Source organism: Hypanus sabinus, chromosome 1, assembly GCF_030144855.1.
Source record: "Hypanus sabinus isolate sHypSab1 chromosome 1, sHypSab1.hap1, whole genome shotgun sequence".
In the NCBI taxonomy this organism is placed as follows: Eukaryota; Metazoa; Chordata; class Chondrichthyes; order Myliobatiformes; family Dasyatidae; genus Hypanus; species Hypanus sabinus.
In genome coordinates, this window is record NC_082706.1 from 158,881,875 (window position 1) to 158,898,975 (window position 17,101).

Consider the following 17,101-nt stretch of genomic DNA (forward strand, 5'->3'; position numbering starts at 1 on the left):
CTCGATCTCTCTTGTCTCCAAAAGATGCCTCGATATCTTTTATAAACCCACTGACTCTCACAGCTACCTGGACTATACCTCTCCCTACCCTGTAAAAATCCCATCCTATTCTCTCAATTCTTCCACCTCCACCGCATCTGCTTTCAGGATGAGGCTTTTCATTCCAGAATGAAGACACCCTCCTTCTCCAAAGAGAGTGGCTTTCATTCCTCCATCATCAACACTGCCCGCACCCACATCTCTTCCATTTTGTTCACGTCCACCCACCACCCCACTAGGGATAGGGTTCCTCTTGTCCTCACCTACACCCCACCAGCCTCTGTGTCCAGCATAAAATTCTCAATAATTTCCGCCATCTCCAGTGGGATTGTACCATGATCTTTAGCCTCTCCCCCCCCCCACCCTTTCTGCTTTCCACAGGGATCACTCCCTACGGGACTTCTACATCCCTCCCCACAGGGATCACTCCCTACGGGACTCCTACATCCCTCCCCACAGGGATCACTCCCTACAGGACTCCTACATCCCTCCCCACAGGGATCACTCCCTACAGGACTCCTACATCCCTCCCCACAGGGATCACTCCCTACGGGACTCCTACTACCTTCCCCACTGATCTCCGCCTGGCACTTGGCCTTGCAAGTGTAAAAGAGCCATACCTTCCCCTACACCTCCTCCCTCACTATCATTCAGGGCTGCAAACAGTCCTTCCAGATGAGGTGATACTTCACCTGTGAGTCTGTCGGGCTCATCTACTGTATCTGGTGCTCACAGTGTGGCCTCCAGTATATCAGTGAGACCTGGCGTAGATTGGGAGACCATCCACCAGAAAATGCGGCACCTCCCAGTGGCCAACCATTTCTATTACTTCCCATTCCCATTCCTACATGTCAGTTCATAGTCTCCTCTACTGCCACGATGAAGCCACACTCAGATTGGAGGCGCAACACTTTGTATTCCGTCTGGGTAGCCTCCAACCTGATGGCTGGAACATTGATTTCTCAAACTTTCAGTAAGTTTCACTATTCCCCATTCTCGTATACCTCTCACAGCTTCTCTCCTTCCCTGCTTATCACCTCCTTCTGGTGCTCCTCCCCTTTCCCTTTCTTCCAAAGCCTTCTGTCCTCCCCTATCAGACTCCCCCTTCTCCAGCCCATTACCTCTTTCACCAATCGACTTCCCAACTCTTTACTTCAACCCTCCCCTTCTTCCAGTTTCCCCTATCACCTGCTACCTTCTACTTCTTCCTAGTCCTGATGAAGGGTCCTGGCCTGAAATGTCAACTGTTTACTCTTTTCCAGAGATGTTGCCTGGTCTGCTGAGTTCCTCCAGCATTTCGTGTGTATTGTTTTTAAGCAGCGTCAATTGCATGCACTTGTGTTCAAAAAGCAGGAATTTTTTGTCACTGATATTTGGTGAGAAATAAACAGTAAGGTAATTCAGAACTGTTTTGCACACTGTGGTTTCAAGCATTCAGGCTTGGAGATGCGAGCAACGGCCGGGAGAGAAAATGAAAGGATTTCACTACTTCAGCAAGTTAGGAACTACAGAGAGTCTGAAGGTATGTACAATCACCTTGAATGTTACAATCAAAATGAACATTTTGAGGATAAAATCGTCAATATAGAATTGTATGATGGCAGTCCATTATCTATACTAGGTACCTGTGCAGACTTTGTTCGGGTAAGTGTCAATCAAAAGAATACGTACACTATATGAATTCCTCCATCGATAACTATTAGGAATTAATACTCAAACTTCTGGTAATGTTCCCACCCCCCATCATTTCCCATCCCCCTTTCCCTTTCTCACTTTATTTCCTTGCCTGCCCATCACCTCCCTCTGGTGCTCCTCCCTTTTCTTTCTTCCATGACCTTCTGTCCTCTGCGATTGGATTCCTCCTGTATCTCTTTCACCAATCAACTTCCCAGCTCTTTACTTTACCTGTCCCCCTCTCAGTTTCACCCTAACACCTTGTGTTTCTCATTCCCCTTCCCCCTCATCTACTCCTCATCTTTTTTTCTCCAGTCCTGCTGAAGGGTTTCGGCCCAAATCGTCGACTGTACTCTTTTCCATAGATGTTGCCTGGCCTGCTGAGTTCCTCCAGCATTTTGTGTGCATTGCACAGTTTTATACCATTGTGGTAGTAACAATAGTGTTCTAATTTGCTCTGTATTTCATTTAAGTACATAATTTGTTACTCAATTAAACAGTAGTTTGTCTTTTTATACCTTATCCATTTTTTACTTATCCATGAAACTTCAGTTAATTGGAGTAACCGCTTAACTGGGCCAAGATGTATTGATCCTGATGTGTCCCAATTAACCAGAATAAGAACTAATAACTTAACTAACTTAAGTACTAATAAGTACAGACATAAGTTCACATACATGATATGTGAAATGAGAGAGGGAGAGGTAGAGGAAAGTGTGTGTGTGTGTGTGTGTGTGTGTGTGTGTGTGTGTGTGTGTGTGTGTGTGTGTGTGTGTGTGTGTGTGTGTGTGTGTGTGTGTGTGTGTGTGTGTGTGTGTGTGTGTGTGTGTGTGTGTAATCTTATCCCACACAAGATCATTGGGAATCATGAAAAGCCACTGATTAATCAATACTTCTCCTATAATCTCTTCAAACTAGGCAAGTAAACCGAGTAAATTACCCACATACAGATTTTTCTTCTTACCTCCTTTTCTGTCAGTTACCCTTTTGAAAATGCATTCATTTTTTTTGTGACAAGAGGTAAAGTGACAAGGCTGGAGATTGTGTGGTCAGTAATCTTCTCAACGGCAGAAACAATGGCTCCTAGACAGAAAAAAATCAAAGGTTGTAAGTGAAGAGAAAGGAAATCATGAACAGCTATGGCTGACCAATAGGCCAGCAGTTGCTAGAATAACTGTTAGGAATTTACTTTCATTTCCATTTGGAAGGTGGGCCGGATTGATAGATTTGCATGCCAATTGTCAAAACATTGTTCTTCAGACTGGCTGCTCACTGTTGACACTGCTGGGAGCAGGAATCTCCAGGCCTTTGTGTTACTAAGGAGCTACAAGCACCAGCAATCCAGGCACCGCTGAGATTTTTTTGTGGACCTCAACTGTTGAATGATGGGAAATCTCCAGGTGAGTAAAACCATGGGAAGGAATGGCAAATTGAGCTGGGTCTTTTCCCCCATTTCAATCTGTCCTTCCTTTTTCCTCTCCCTGCTCCAGAAGTTTCCACTAGATCTTAACTTCTTACATCAGATCAAATCAGATCAATTAAACACTTTAGCTGAGATTCCTTTTGGAGATTCACATCTCAATTTCCTAATAAAACCAATACTAGCGGTACAATTGATACAGCGAGTAACCCAGTATAGTTATGATGTTTTGTTACGCTTTTCCCCTCCAGTAAAATGAAGTGCTTTGTTGTTTCTAGCATACAGCGTATTTCTGGCTGTAATACAATCAAGGTCCATTGTTCCTTGAATGAGGCAACACAACCAGATAGGGTGGTAAAGAAGGTATAAGGTATGCTTACCTTCATAGGGCAAAGCATAAAATATAAAAGTTTGGATGTTATTTTGCATCCTTACAAACATATCTGTTCATCACACCTATAGGAAGAACGTGATTGTGCTAGAGAGGGGAGAGAGAGATTTACCAAGATATTGACTAATTTGAGGTATTTTAGTTATAAAGAGAGATTGGAAAGGCTGGGCTTGTTTTCCCTGGATCAAACGAGGCTGAGGGATGACATAGAGGTTTAAAAAAATCGCACGATGCATTTGCAGAGTTATTTTTTCAATGGTAGGAGAATCAAAAATAAGAGGACACAGTTTTAAGATAATAAGAAGGAGTTATACAGAGGATTTGAGGAGCTTTTTGAACAGAGAGGTTGATACTTTCTGCCAGAGGTGGAGGTGAATTGAATACAACTTTTATGAAACATTTAGACATGCACATAAATTGTCCAAGCTAAGAAGGATATGGACCTAATCCAGACAAATAGGATTATGTGGTTGGACAAAGTTGTATAGACATTTTGGGCTGAAGGGCTGTTTTCTGTGCTGAAATTCCCTTCTAATAGAACACTTTGCTTTCTGCATTGCGCAGAATCAATGACCATGCTCAGCTGAGGTGTTCCAATCACACAGCAGTTGCCCTTTGTTTTGATCTAGTGCACCACAATCAGTTAACAAAATATGCGCAAAATTCTTGGAGAAATAGTGGCTTAAGAGTTTGTACTTACCATAACAAAGTAAACCAGACTTCCAGCTTTTAAGGAAGCTTTATGGCCTGTAACAAGTTTACATACACTAACCCTGACCTTTGAACTCTTATCTTTAATACACAATGAGACATCCATTGCAGATGGCCGTGCACTGTTTCCACAGAGATAACTCAATAGACTCATGTTAAATCAGTTACATCCCACAGCATAACATAAGCATGAGCTATGTGAATGAAGCTTGCCATTGCCATTCTATTCAGACTAAGGGAATTGTGTATCTGACAACCCCTTATCATTGTATCAACATATTTTTAGAGATCAAAACCACAGAATCTATGGTCCAGAGTCACTCCTGTGGCTTATCCCAACATTGTGTCACCCTCAAGGCCATCTCCTTAGAGAATGTTCAGGAACTCAGATATCAGTGACAGGCCCATTGATAAATTACCTTTAAACATAGCCTTGATGAGCACTTAGTACTGCTATTATTTTCCTGCCTGCCTTGAAACATAATGCTTCTATGTTCTCCTTTCAGGTGTAAACAAGCAAGTTGCAAGTTGAAAAAGGAAGGCCAACTTTTAAATATCTGATGATATTGTCTGCAGAATTAATTTTGCTTTTGCAGGTGATGATGGCACAGAGTTCAAAATTCAATGATATTGAATGAAGGAAATAACTCTGATTATAACAATATTACACACCTTATTGGATCACAGTTTATCGATGAAGTTAATTTTGACCATACATTTATCGAACCAACTGTTTTAAATAAGTAAGGATACTTAATAGAAGCATCAGTTTGTCACTTGAGGACTGACTTGGCCAGGAGAGTAATATAATTAAATAATGTGCCCAGGGTAAGGAGAATCTAGCCTGACTAATTGGTATTGCCTCTGCAGAACAGCATACGTGGAAGGCCAAGAAGAAATCCAAAATAAACCCTCTTACTATCTTTCCTTTCGGTTAGTCCTGACGAAGGGTCTCGGCCCGAAATGTCGACAGCACTTCTCCCTTGAGATGCTGCCTGGCCTGCTGTGTTCCACCAGCATTTTGTGTGTCTTGTTGTCCAAAATAAACCTCCTTGCATCATTTTATTGGAGTCTATTGCTGAGTGTCTAACACAATGATTTTGCTTGGGAACATTAGACAATGCAAATTTTTCAGTGTCATGAATTTTACATATAGTTTTCACTATCCTGTCGTGTACCTACTAAATGGAAATGTTAGAATGAAGCTTTACCTGCAGTTTTCTCAGATGCTATCAACTGGTTGTGTAGTGCTTGTGAAAATATTAGATTAATACTGCACGTATGGGTGATATAGAAACTGGTTAACAGTGTATGTCATGAAATTCTATTGGCTATTTGAGGTCTCTGATTACACATCCAGATGGAGACTGCCTCATTTTGTAGAGTCCAGAAGTGGCCTTAATTAAGCTGCTTGTGTTGGTTTGATTTTCACCATAGCAGTGCTCAGCCACAGTGGCTAAAGATGATGCAGAAATTGGAGGGATATCAAGATGAAACAGCAAATATACGTCCCTTTACAGCATGGAAAGACTATAATGATTACCTTAGAATGAAGCTCCCAGCATTCTGTTTATTGATACAAGGACATACCCTTTACATTCAACCATGAATGTTGAATGGAATGATCATGAGTCTAAAAAATTTGGCAATATCTTTGACCTCAACTACACCGGACAACAAATATTTTCAAAAGGCTTCCTTTCTCAAAATTTTTTTGGTTTATGATAGACTGCTTGAAGGGGAACACAAATATAATTTCAGACTACTTGCATCATGTAGGAATTTGGAAAAGCAAAAAATTAACTTTTATTGAATATAATGTGTTTAACTGAATAACGGTGCTGATGCTCTGCAGTAGTCCAACAGAGTTAACAACGCTTTGTTGATGATTTTCAATTGTACTCTTTCTGGGGCTTCTTGCTTCAGTGTCCAACAATAATCAGCCAGCATTGATGGATTCCAGTTGCCCTGATACCGTTTCTCCATGACCGCAATGTCCTGATGAAACCTTTCACTATGCTCATCACTGACAGTGCCAAGAATTGCAGGGAAAACGTCTAAACGGGAATGCAGAAAATGAACCTTTAGTGACATGTTACACTTCATGATTCTGTATGCTTGAAGCACGTTGTCACCCAGCTGCACAGGGTTTGGTGCTCTGTAGTTGCCAAGAAATTTTTCAACATTCTTGAATGCCTTCCATACGATTTTCTCCAGTCCCACTAAAAGTTCTTTGAATTGCTTTTTAACGATGACCTGTTTGATTTGTGGACCAACAAAAATGCCTTCCTTAATCTAGGCATCAATTATTCTGACTTGAATTATGAATTGAAATAACAAATGAAGATGATTTTTTTTTAAATGGTGCGTGATAGGGGAATTTCATGGTGATTTTCATAATCAGTAGCCCACAATCCTTAAGATTCCTTAAGACACCCAAAATTATTCAGGAAAGAAAATTTTTGTTGTTGTCCAGTGCTATCAGAGCAACTCAGCCTCAACTGCAGATTTAACAGCAAATGTCTTTGTCACTGTTGACACTACTTCTTTATGAAGGGCTCTGACGTGATAATGTTCCCAACCATGCTAATGGACCCTCTAACATTAGTACATTTCCATATCTTCCAACAAAATTATTCAGAGCAAATTATATGTGACCATCGTAAGGACTTTCCAAGTTCAAAAATAATGTGGCTCTGTATAAGTCTCTGTGGCACAATCAGGAGCAAATGGCAAGTGAGAGTCTGAACATAACTTTAAATCACAAATATGCAAAGGATGCAGTGTTATGAATAAGTGCTTGCTTTGTGAGTGGCCAATGACAGTGGAGCTTTAAACTAAGTTCATCTAACAATGCAAATAAAATGGTAGTACACAGGGACACATGTTATTAGTGGCACTTCAAATACATCACAAGTGTATGCATGACCAATGCCTGTTCAAATATTATTTTTAAACAGGCATTATCTTAATATCTGGAAACTAAAAAGTCACCTCAATATACTTTATGTACTTTAAAAAATAGCTAACATAGACAACAAAATAAATAGTAGTCTACAAAAAGTGATGGTACAGGCCAGCATCACAGGCAAAGCTCTCCCCATCACTGAGCACATTTACACGGAAGCAAGAAAGCAGCATCCATCATCAAGGACCCCTAACATCCAGGCTATGCTCTCTTCTTGTTGCTACCATTGGGAAGGAGGTAGAGGAGCCTTAGATCCCATAATGGTTTAGGAACATTACAACTATCAGGCTCCTGAACCAGCACGGATAACTCCACTCACCTCAATGCCAAACTGACTCCACAACCTACAGACTCACTTTCAAGGACTCTGTAACTTGTTCTCAGTGTTATTTGTCTGTTTTTTATTATTTTCAGGATTATGTAATTATTATGTGTTATTTTTCATAAGCTCTATTGTATTCCTTTATTTTCCTGTAAATGCCTGCAAAGAAATGTACCTCAAAGTAGGATATGGTGACATATACACACTTTGATAATAAATCTACTCAGAACTTTGAACAAGGTCTGTTATAAAAATTATAAATTTGCAGATGTTGGAAATCCAAAAATAAAACAGGAATGCCAGAAGCATAGAACATAGAATAGTACAGCACATTACAGGCCCTTCCGCCCACAATGTTGTGCTGACCCTCAAACCCTGCATCCCATATAACCACCCACCTTAAATTCCTCCATATACCTGTCTAGTAGTCTCTTAAACTTCACTAGTGTATCTGCCTCCACCACTGACTCAGGCAGTGCATTCCACGCACCAACCACTCTCTGAGTAAAAAACCTTCCTCTAAGATCCCCCTTGAACTTCCCTCCCCTTACCATAAAGCCATCTCCTCTTGTACTGAGCAGTGTTGCCCTGGGGAAGAGGCACTGGCTGTCCACTCTATCTATTCCTCTTAATATCTTGTATATCTCTATCATAACCATATAACAATCACAGCATGGAAACAGGCCATCTCGGCCCTCCTAGTCCGTGCCGAACTCTTAATCTCACCTAGTCCCACCTACCTGCACTCAGCCCATAACCCTCCACTCCTTTCCTGTCCATATACCTATCCAATTTTACCTTAAATGACACAACTGAACTGGCCTCTACTACTTCGACTGGAAGCTCATTCCACACAGCTATCACTCTCTGAGTAAAGATATACCCCCTCGTGTTTCCCTTAAACTTCTGCCCCCTAACTCTCAAATCATGTCCTCTCGTTTGAATCTCCCCTACTCTCAATGGAAACAGCCTATTCACGTCAACTCTATCTATCCCTCTCAAAATTTTAAATACCTCGATCAAATCCCCCCTCAACCTTCTACACTCCAATGAATAGAGACCTAGAATAGAGACCAATGAATAGAGACATGTCTCCTCTCATCCTCCTTCTCTCCAAAGAAGAAAGCCCTAGCTCCCTTAATCTCTGATCATAATCCATATTCTCCAAACCAGGCAGCATCCTGGTAGTTCTCCTCTGTACCCTTTCCAAAGCTTCCACATCTTTCCTATAGTGAGATGACCAGAACTGGACACAAACAAGACATACTTTATTGATCCCGAGGGAAATTGAGTTTTGTTACAGCCGCACCAACCAAGAATTGTGTAGGAATATAGCAATTAAAACCATAAATAATTAAATAATAATAAGTTAATCATGCCAAGTGGAAATAAGTCCAGGACCAGCCTATTGGCTCAAATGTGGCCTAACCTGAGTTTTATAGAGCTGCATCATTAACTTACGACTCTTAAACTCTATCCCTTGACTTATGAAAGCTAACACCCCATAAGCTTTCTTAACTACCCTATCTACATGTGAGGCAACTTTCAGGGATCTGTGGACATGTACCCCCAGATCCCTCTGCTCTTCCACACTCCCAAGTATCCTGCCATTTACTTTGTAAGCACTTACCAAGACAGGCAGTACAGTATCTGCAAAAAGACAAACAGATATAATGTTTTAAATCAATAAGCTGGTCTGTGTCTGAAGTGTCTAATGAAGGATCATTGACCTGAAATGCTAGTTTTCTCTCTCCACAGATGCTGCTGAACCTGCTGAGTATTTCCATCACCTGGTTTTCATTTAACACCTGGTATAAATTTTTGCCATCTAATTGATTTACTTAGTAGCAACCAAGACTAGGGTGGGAGATGAAATCACCTCAGAAGCTGCAACCCAAACAGTGTTATTAACCTAGCTTAAAGAAATAGCCCAGTCATGAGTAATTTAGAAACACTTTCTTTCAAGTTGTATGCTTTTAGAAACTAAAACTTTGTCTTTACTCACAATGCTAAATCTGATTACAGATCATCTTTGGCTTAAGAACACTGGACTTATGATCAAGCTCTCAACATTAAAATCAAATGTATCCTTCTCACAGTAGGCTTGTAATGAGTTAGCTATTACTGTGAATACAAACTAACAGCAACGTAACTCTAGAATGAATGGAAATAACAATGAAAGGCCATTACCAGTAAATAAACGGGTCTAGGATGGATATGATTCAAGTAAACACAAAGCATAATAGTTTGACTATTTCGTCTAAGGGAAAATAACTCAATTACCTATATGAATACAGACACACCCATCCAAATTTACGTTCACCAGAAAGCAAAAATTCAGTTCACACCAGTATACAGTGAGATCTAAATTCTACTGATAAAATATTTTAAACTATAACAAACAGAATAAAGGACAGGCCCATCACATACATGTTTTTATATACACACAGTATATCAGTCTATATCATGCAAGTAATTTTTGGAGCTCATTGTCACGTAATCAATCCAGTTTGCTTCAGTTTGTTTACTCATGGTTCCAAAACAGTTCTGCCCTGTAAAAATAGTCCAAGCTTTAAAAAAATATTCACGCATTATCCAAGGAAAAAGCATCAAATTTTCTCCAATGTCCTGTGCTAGCTGGCTAATGAAAAGTAATCTACACTTTTCTGTGAGACCATAGACCTGAGGATTTTCTGACATCGGTAACCGTCCTTCCAAATTGGAATCTGTGAGAGTTTCACCATGTTTTTCCGCAATGTGTGTTGTCCGCCTCCATTCACCCTTTTTCTCCTTCTTCCAAATCATACTCTCCCTAGAAAATAGCTGCCCATTCTTTTCCCACACTCTCTCTAGAAAAAATGTTAACAAGGCAAATCCTACTGGCTAATTACAACAAGCCTAACTTGAACTTCAACTGAATTTTTATTTTAAATAACAAAAATGAAATACTTCATTGTATAGTGCAATTAAAGGAACACCTTATATAGATTTGCATTTTATGGAGATCTGCAAAAAATAAAATGCTCAAAAGCATAACTGTATTAATAACATATGGTCTTAAACCAGAGTATTACACAAAATTCTGATGAACGTACATGTTTGTACCTACCAGTGACAGAACTAGTTTCCTCATGTGACTTTGATGCCACTCATTACAGCTGGATGTGTGGCTACCACATCAAGTGATGCTTGTGGAATTTCCAATTTACGGACAATATTTACTTAATGGCATCTGTAAAAATGGAACCTGTTTTTTTACCCGGAGACAGCCTGCTTTGCAGAAAGGCCTTGAGGTTTCACAAGTTGAATCACTTCCCACAGGATCTGCAAACTCTTGCGTGCTCTTATTGCCACTGTATTTACAGCTACTCCAGTGTACTGCAGAACTTGGCAATCGTACTATTTTTTGTATGTGGTCATTACATCAGTGCATGTCTATGTCTTATTGCATGGCTGCTTCATTTGTTGAAGAGTTGCAAGTAGAATTAAATATTGTGCAATCATTAGCAAATAGTGACATGAGTAATTTTATCTAAATGCACTTGGAACTAAGACATCTGAGCCTGTATTCAATATAAAACTGAACTTTTGTTGCTATTCCTTTTCTATCCAATTTTTGATCTGTCCATGCAAGATTTCCTCAATGTCCTGAGAAAGCAAAATAAAGCAAACCCTGGCAAACAGAATAGTATCCTTTTATTTTTGTCATAGAAAGTTGGCTGAAACTCACTTATGCACTCAGCTGCACAGACTTCAAATTCCCAAGGCATTTGCAATTTGACGCCAGTAGGGGCTTAAGTCTCATGACATAAACTGGAATGTTTCAGCTCTTCAAGAAAGAAAACAACTGGTACGTGTACAGAATTTCATTTTCCCGAGTAAACAGGATAGACTTCACGTTCAAGGACTGTTTTGAACATTTTTTTTCTACTGTAGCAATAGGCAACTAGAAAATTAAGGGCAGTAATTATAACCACAGCAATCATTCAATGAATATGAATTGATGGATCCACAGATTTACAGTACTGTGCAAAAGTTTTAGATACATATATAGCTAGGGTGCTAAGACTTTTGCACAGTGCTGCAGTAATTTTACATATTGCTCAGTACCACTGCCACTCAAAAAAAACAAATTTCATGACGTACGTGAGTATTGATAAACCTGATTCTGATATGGGTGTCCTTTATGGACTGGGAGTGGGAAAAGGGCAGGGAGAGTGGGAAGGGAAAGGGAGAGGGGAGGGAGCAGAAATCAGCGAGGAGACATTCCCTGATGATCAATGAAATCAAATGACCTTGACTGGTTTCTCAGGGCTTGGAGTTCTGCACCCACGTTACCCCACCCCTTCCAAGCAACCCTGGCATTCCTTCTCTGCCACCTGTCCCACACCCTTCCCACAGCACACAACACTCGCTAATCCCAACATCCTTTGGTCCCAGCAGATTTACAAACTTGCTCTCTGCTCCATGTTGACAAATAGATTACTCTACACACACACACATATGCACTTAACACTTTTGCACAGTATTAACTTCTAATTTAAAAAAAATATATCTCCAAAGCATATAGAGAAACCATGAGCTGAATCTCTTACTCTGAATTGTTAGGCATTACAAAATACATTGCACCGAAAGCATAGTAAATTCTCTACAAAATTAATATGTCTGTAGAAGGTACAACATTTAAACACAGAGACATTCTGGAAGCTTTCAACAACAATTCAGGCAACATCGGCAGTGAAGATAATGTTTCAGGTTGAGGAAGTCTTGTTAGAAATTATCTCTAGCCTTAAAAAAAATAGGATAAGACCATAAGATATAGGAGTAGAATAAGATCATTCAACCCATCGAGTCTATTCAGCCATTCCATCATGGCTGATCCCAGATCAAACTCAACCCCATACATACCCCATTTCCTCATGTCAACCCCATACACCTGCCTTCTCACTATATCCTTTAATGCCCCGACCGATCAAGAAACCATTAACTTCCACCTTAAATATACCATTAAATTCCACCTTTATATATAAAAGGACTTAGCCTTTACCACAATCTGTGGCAAAGCATTCCACAAACTTACGACTCTCTGGCTAAAGAAAATTCCTCCTTACCTCTGTTTTAAAGGGTCACCCCAAATTATGAGGCTGTGCCCTATAGGTCTGGATACCCCCACCATTGTAAACATCATCCCCACATCCACTTTATCTAGTCCTTTCAACATTCGGTAGGTTTCAATGAGATCCCCTAGCATTCTTTTAAATTCCAGTGAGTACAGGGCCAAAAACTGCCAAAATGCTCTTCATATGTTAACATCTGTATTCTTGGAATCATCCTCCTGACCTCCTCTGGACTCCTCCAATGATAACACATCCTTTCTGAGATAAGGGGCCCAAAACTGTTGACAACACACCCAGTGCAGCCTGACTAGTGTCTTATAAAGGCTCAGCATTATCTCCTTGCTCTTATATTCTATTCTCCTATTTGGCCTGTAATGCTAATTCAGTTTTTCTGTCCACAGATGCTGTCTGATCTGCAAAACAGAACACTGCATTCTATATTTAAAGAGTTCCTGCTTAATACATTAAGTTCTTCATTAAAAGCCAGCCTGAAAATTAAATCAGGCAGAAAAATTATACTGTCTAATGAGCATGCCATATTTTCCTCTAGTGGTCATGCATTCAGCATTGTGAACAGGTAATTAGTACTAGAAAACAGCTAACTAGTATTGTGTTAGCAATTGTATTCCTGTGTTGTATTGTTGTAAAATCTTACCTCACGTCACCATGTCTCATTAGGGCAAAAAAAAGGTTGATTTGCTCTGGAAGGCTGGCGTCCTCTACTTCCAGATATAAGACAACTGCAACTAAACATATCTTTTACAATGGCAAGACCCTGCTGGACATTAAGAACTTAAAATACTGCAGGTCTACCCCATCAGCAGTAGATGCTCATTGTTCGGCAGAGAAACTGTAGGAGCTGGATGGTGCAGATCGTGCTGCTGCCTGCATCAGAGGAGTTGGTGTGCAGAGGTGGTGTGCTGTCTAACAGTGAGTGCTTGTCTTAGTTGCTTTCCTTCTGATCGCAAAACCCTGTTGGACATTCTTAATGTCGAATGCTGCAAAATCCAATCCACTGGTTAATTGGTAGACGGTGGGGGGGGGGGGGGGGGGGATCTGTGTAGCTTTGGTCATAGCTTTTATGGGTTGTAACTCCAAAATGTAAAGCTAACTGAAAGAAAATCAAGGGAGCCTGAGAGATGCATGCAAACTTTGTAACTTTTACTTTAATTGAGGTGCGCGCGTACGCCATAGTGACAGAATAACATGTCATTCATGTATTTTCACATATAACACTTAATAGATTATATAAACAAAGAATGCTTAATCAAACAATGTATTTACATTCCTCAAATATCACTGAAATATTAAACACACAACTGTAGCTTGGACTAGACCTCAAGCTGAGGTGTCACCTGTTTACAACTGCCAGCAGAAAGGCGGAGTCGGTGCACTCCACCAGAAGTGGTGTGGCACGGAGCCCAGTCTGGAGACAGTGCTCACCCCCAGTGTTTGCTTGTCAGAAGACAAACTGTATTTGTTCAGCTGCAGACTGCTGCAACATTCAGGGACTCAGAGACTTGGATATAGTTTTTTTTGTGTGTCTCCATTTTACTGCTATTGTATATGTGCTATATGTGCCTTGTGCTGTGTATGACTGTCGGTGCTGTAGTTTGCAGCTTGGCCTCACAGTAACACTATTTTGTTTCACTGAGTTCATGGGTATCCATGTATGGTTGAATGAAATTTAACCTTGAACTTGAACTATGACACTTGTCAGTTTTTATGCTTCCAGCAGCAGTGACAACCTCATAATTCTGCTACTTCTCCAAGGTTTCAATATGGTAAATGCATATTCCAAAATATTTCTGAGATTAATTATTTTTGATTGATCTCACTGTTATTCTTAATGTGAAGAAAATTTTGGTAAAGCAGATAAAAGACCATTTTAATTTGTCTGCCTGCAGCTCAACGCAGATCCCACACTTAGTTGACTTTTTGATTCAATTATTATGGGGGAATAAAATAAAGGCCTGACACATCAATGTGACAATCAACTAATAGGCTCAAGTACTTGTTGTATTTTTACTTCAAATACTCTAATGGCTCCTTCAGATACATGGGTGAGGATTGTCTCTCACTGCAAGGAAATGGATCAAAGACCAAATTGGAAACCTTGGCATTTATACTATTTTAAAAATAATTATGAATTAGTTACATTAGAAATTGAATAAATAATTATATAAACCATAAAGTCAAATAACAGATACATTAATTGCCTCAAGTACCAAATTCAAAATAAAATCAATCTCAGCCATTTTTATGCTTAATTTTCTGACTACAGTTAGAAACACATACTTCAGAACATATTTTATATAATAGGCCTCAATACATACAGTTACCATATTAGAGATAGAGGTGCCTACTGTAACTTATTACCTAATGTCAGTACAACCTGACATTATGTTCAATATGATGCAGGACTGGGATTTAAATCTCACTTGGAGTCATGGAACCACCTTTAAAGGAGTGAGCTACCTAAGAGTAATCTCTCCCCATTCTTAATCAATGTTCCTTCTGACATGGATTATTCAGAAATATACTATTTCCTTTGATAACTCTTAACTCCACCAGGTTCAGGAACAGTTACTCCGAACCATTGGGCTCTTCAACCAAAGATGATAACTTCATTTATCTTCACTTGACCCATCATTGAAATGTTCTCATAACCAATGGAACCTCTTTCAAGGAGTCTTTATCTTATGTTCACAATATTTATTGCATATGTATTATTATTATTTCTTATGCATTTGCACAGTTTGTTGTCTTCTGCACACTGGTTGAATAGCCTAGTTTGGAAGATTTTCACTGATTCTATTATGGTTACTACTCTATAGAATTATTGAATATGCTCAAGAAAATTAATCTCACAGTTGTATATTGTGATATATGTACTTCAATAATAAAGTTTACTTTGAACCTTGAACCTCAGAAATACTTCTTGATTATAAAATGTCCAAACTTTAAACTTAAAAACCACACTAACTGCTTCAGCCATTTGTTGCCGGAAGTATCTTGGGTCCTAGGATGCTGACAGCTCCTTGGAAAAGATGCCCCATGCTATTATCAGAAAGAAACAGACAGGGACAAGAAGAAGCTTTAAAAACAGTGGAGATCAGAAGAAAGAAGCAGCTCTCAACTTCTATGCATATTGATAGATCCAAACTGAAGGACAGTTATATTCTGGTCTGTAGGGTCAGAGAGACAGTAATAAACCTCTAATTAGTGGAGAGAAACATCTAAAAGCTTTTACACAGAACCTGGTATATTGTAAAGAGCGAAATATTCCAGCTGTTGGAATTCTGAGGACAAACTGAAATTTCTGGAAAATTATACTTAAATGAGGGATCATCAACCTCATAAGGGTGGGTTGGAACATCCTCAGTCTGAACCTTTTCATCCCTAGTCCATCCAGGACCTTCTGCAGAGACCAATCTCTGCACTACAGATGTCCCATCAGCAGAACGTAGTTAGAGTTCTAGACAGCACATTCAGAGATCCTGTCTCCAGTACTAGCCTGACAATTTTCATGCTGTCAAATTTCTGATGAGAGACAGATGAACTTGATTTAAGTAATTTTAAAACAAATAAAAGCACAACACATTAAACTGCTATTAGTAAAATTATAAATGCCTACTGAAGTTAACAAGAAAAGAAAGGCATAAAACAAGAAGCCAGATACAAATGGCAAAAAAGAAGTAATTTACAGAATGTCACTGGACTCGGTGGTGAGTTTGGGGAAAAATGATGTCAGATGTGCCCACATTTGACCTGCAGCATGTTTCCTATTTCCACACTGCAACCTAGTTCATGATAACACACACCATGCTGCAGCCTGTCCACTGCCCCTTATAGAAACAGTGGCCTGGTGCAAGCTCAATCTGCCACATTAAACCTGTTTCTCTTTCAACTAATATTACCTAACCTGCTGAGTATTTCCTTTGTATTCTCTTTACAGGAGACACTAAAGCTGTTGGCCAGGTAGACAAGAGCACCAGAAATGTGGTGAGTGCTGCAGCAAGGATACGTGAACAAGAGCAGGAAGGAGGTAGAACAAGAATAGTGAGGAAGCAGTAAGGAGGCATTGATTGGAGTGTGAGGACAGTAGCATATGTAAGTCGAAATACAGGTAGTCCCTGAGTTACAAACGTCCGACTTATGGACAACTCGTACTTACGAACCGAGGAAGGGAAACGCCGTCCGCCATTTTAAGTTGGATTACGACGCCATCCACCATTTTAAGTCGTTGCCGTTGACACTGTGTTGAGTGCTTAACTTTGTATTTGGCTTAAATTTTTCTTATTAAGATTCACCCAACCCCGCCCCCCCCACCCCACCCCCCCCCCCCCCCCCGTTCCGGTGGGCTGGCGGCACAATGAGATCAGCGCTGGGCTGGAGAACGGAGGTTTCCGAGTTCAATCCAGTGACAGACCACTCCCGTGCTGGGTTGATGTCGATC

At 40.0% G+C, this 17,101-nt stretch overlaps 1 protein-coding gene across 9 annotated transcripts in view; it reads right to left on the reverse strand.

Moving 5' to 3' along the window:
* greb1l (GREB1 like retinoic acid receptor coactivator) overlaps nt 1–17,101 on the reverse strand; it is a 250,753-nt gene that overhangs the window by 134,416 nt on the left and 99,236 nt on the right. For all 9 annotated transcript variants that reach the window (XM_059979802.1, XM_059979787.1, XM_059979736.1 and 6 more), the window contains exon 2: nt 2,678–2,796. The gene's annotated coding sequence lies outside the window, so the exon portion shown is untranslated. The remainder of the gene's footprint in view (nt 1–2,677; nt 2,797–17,101) is intronic.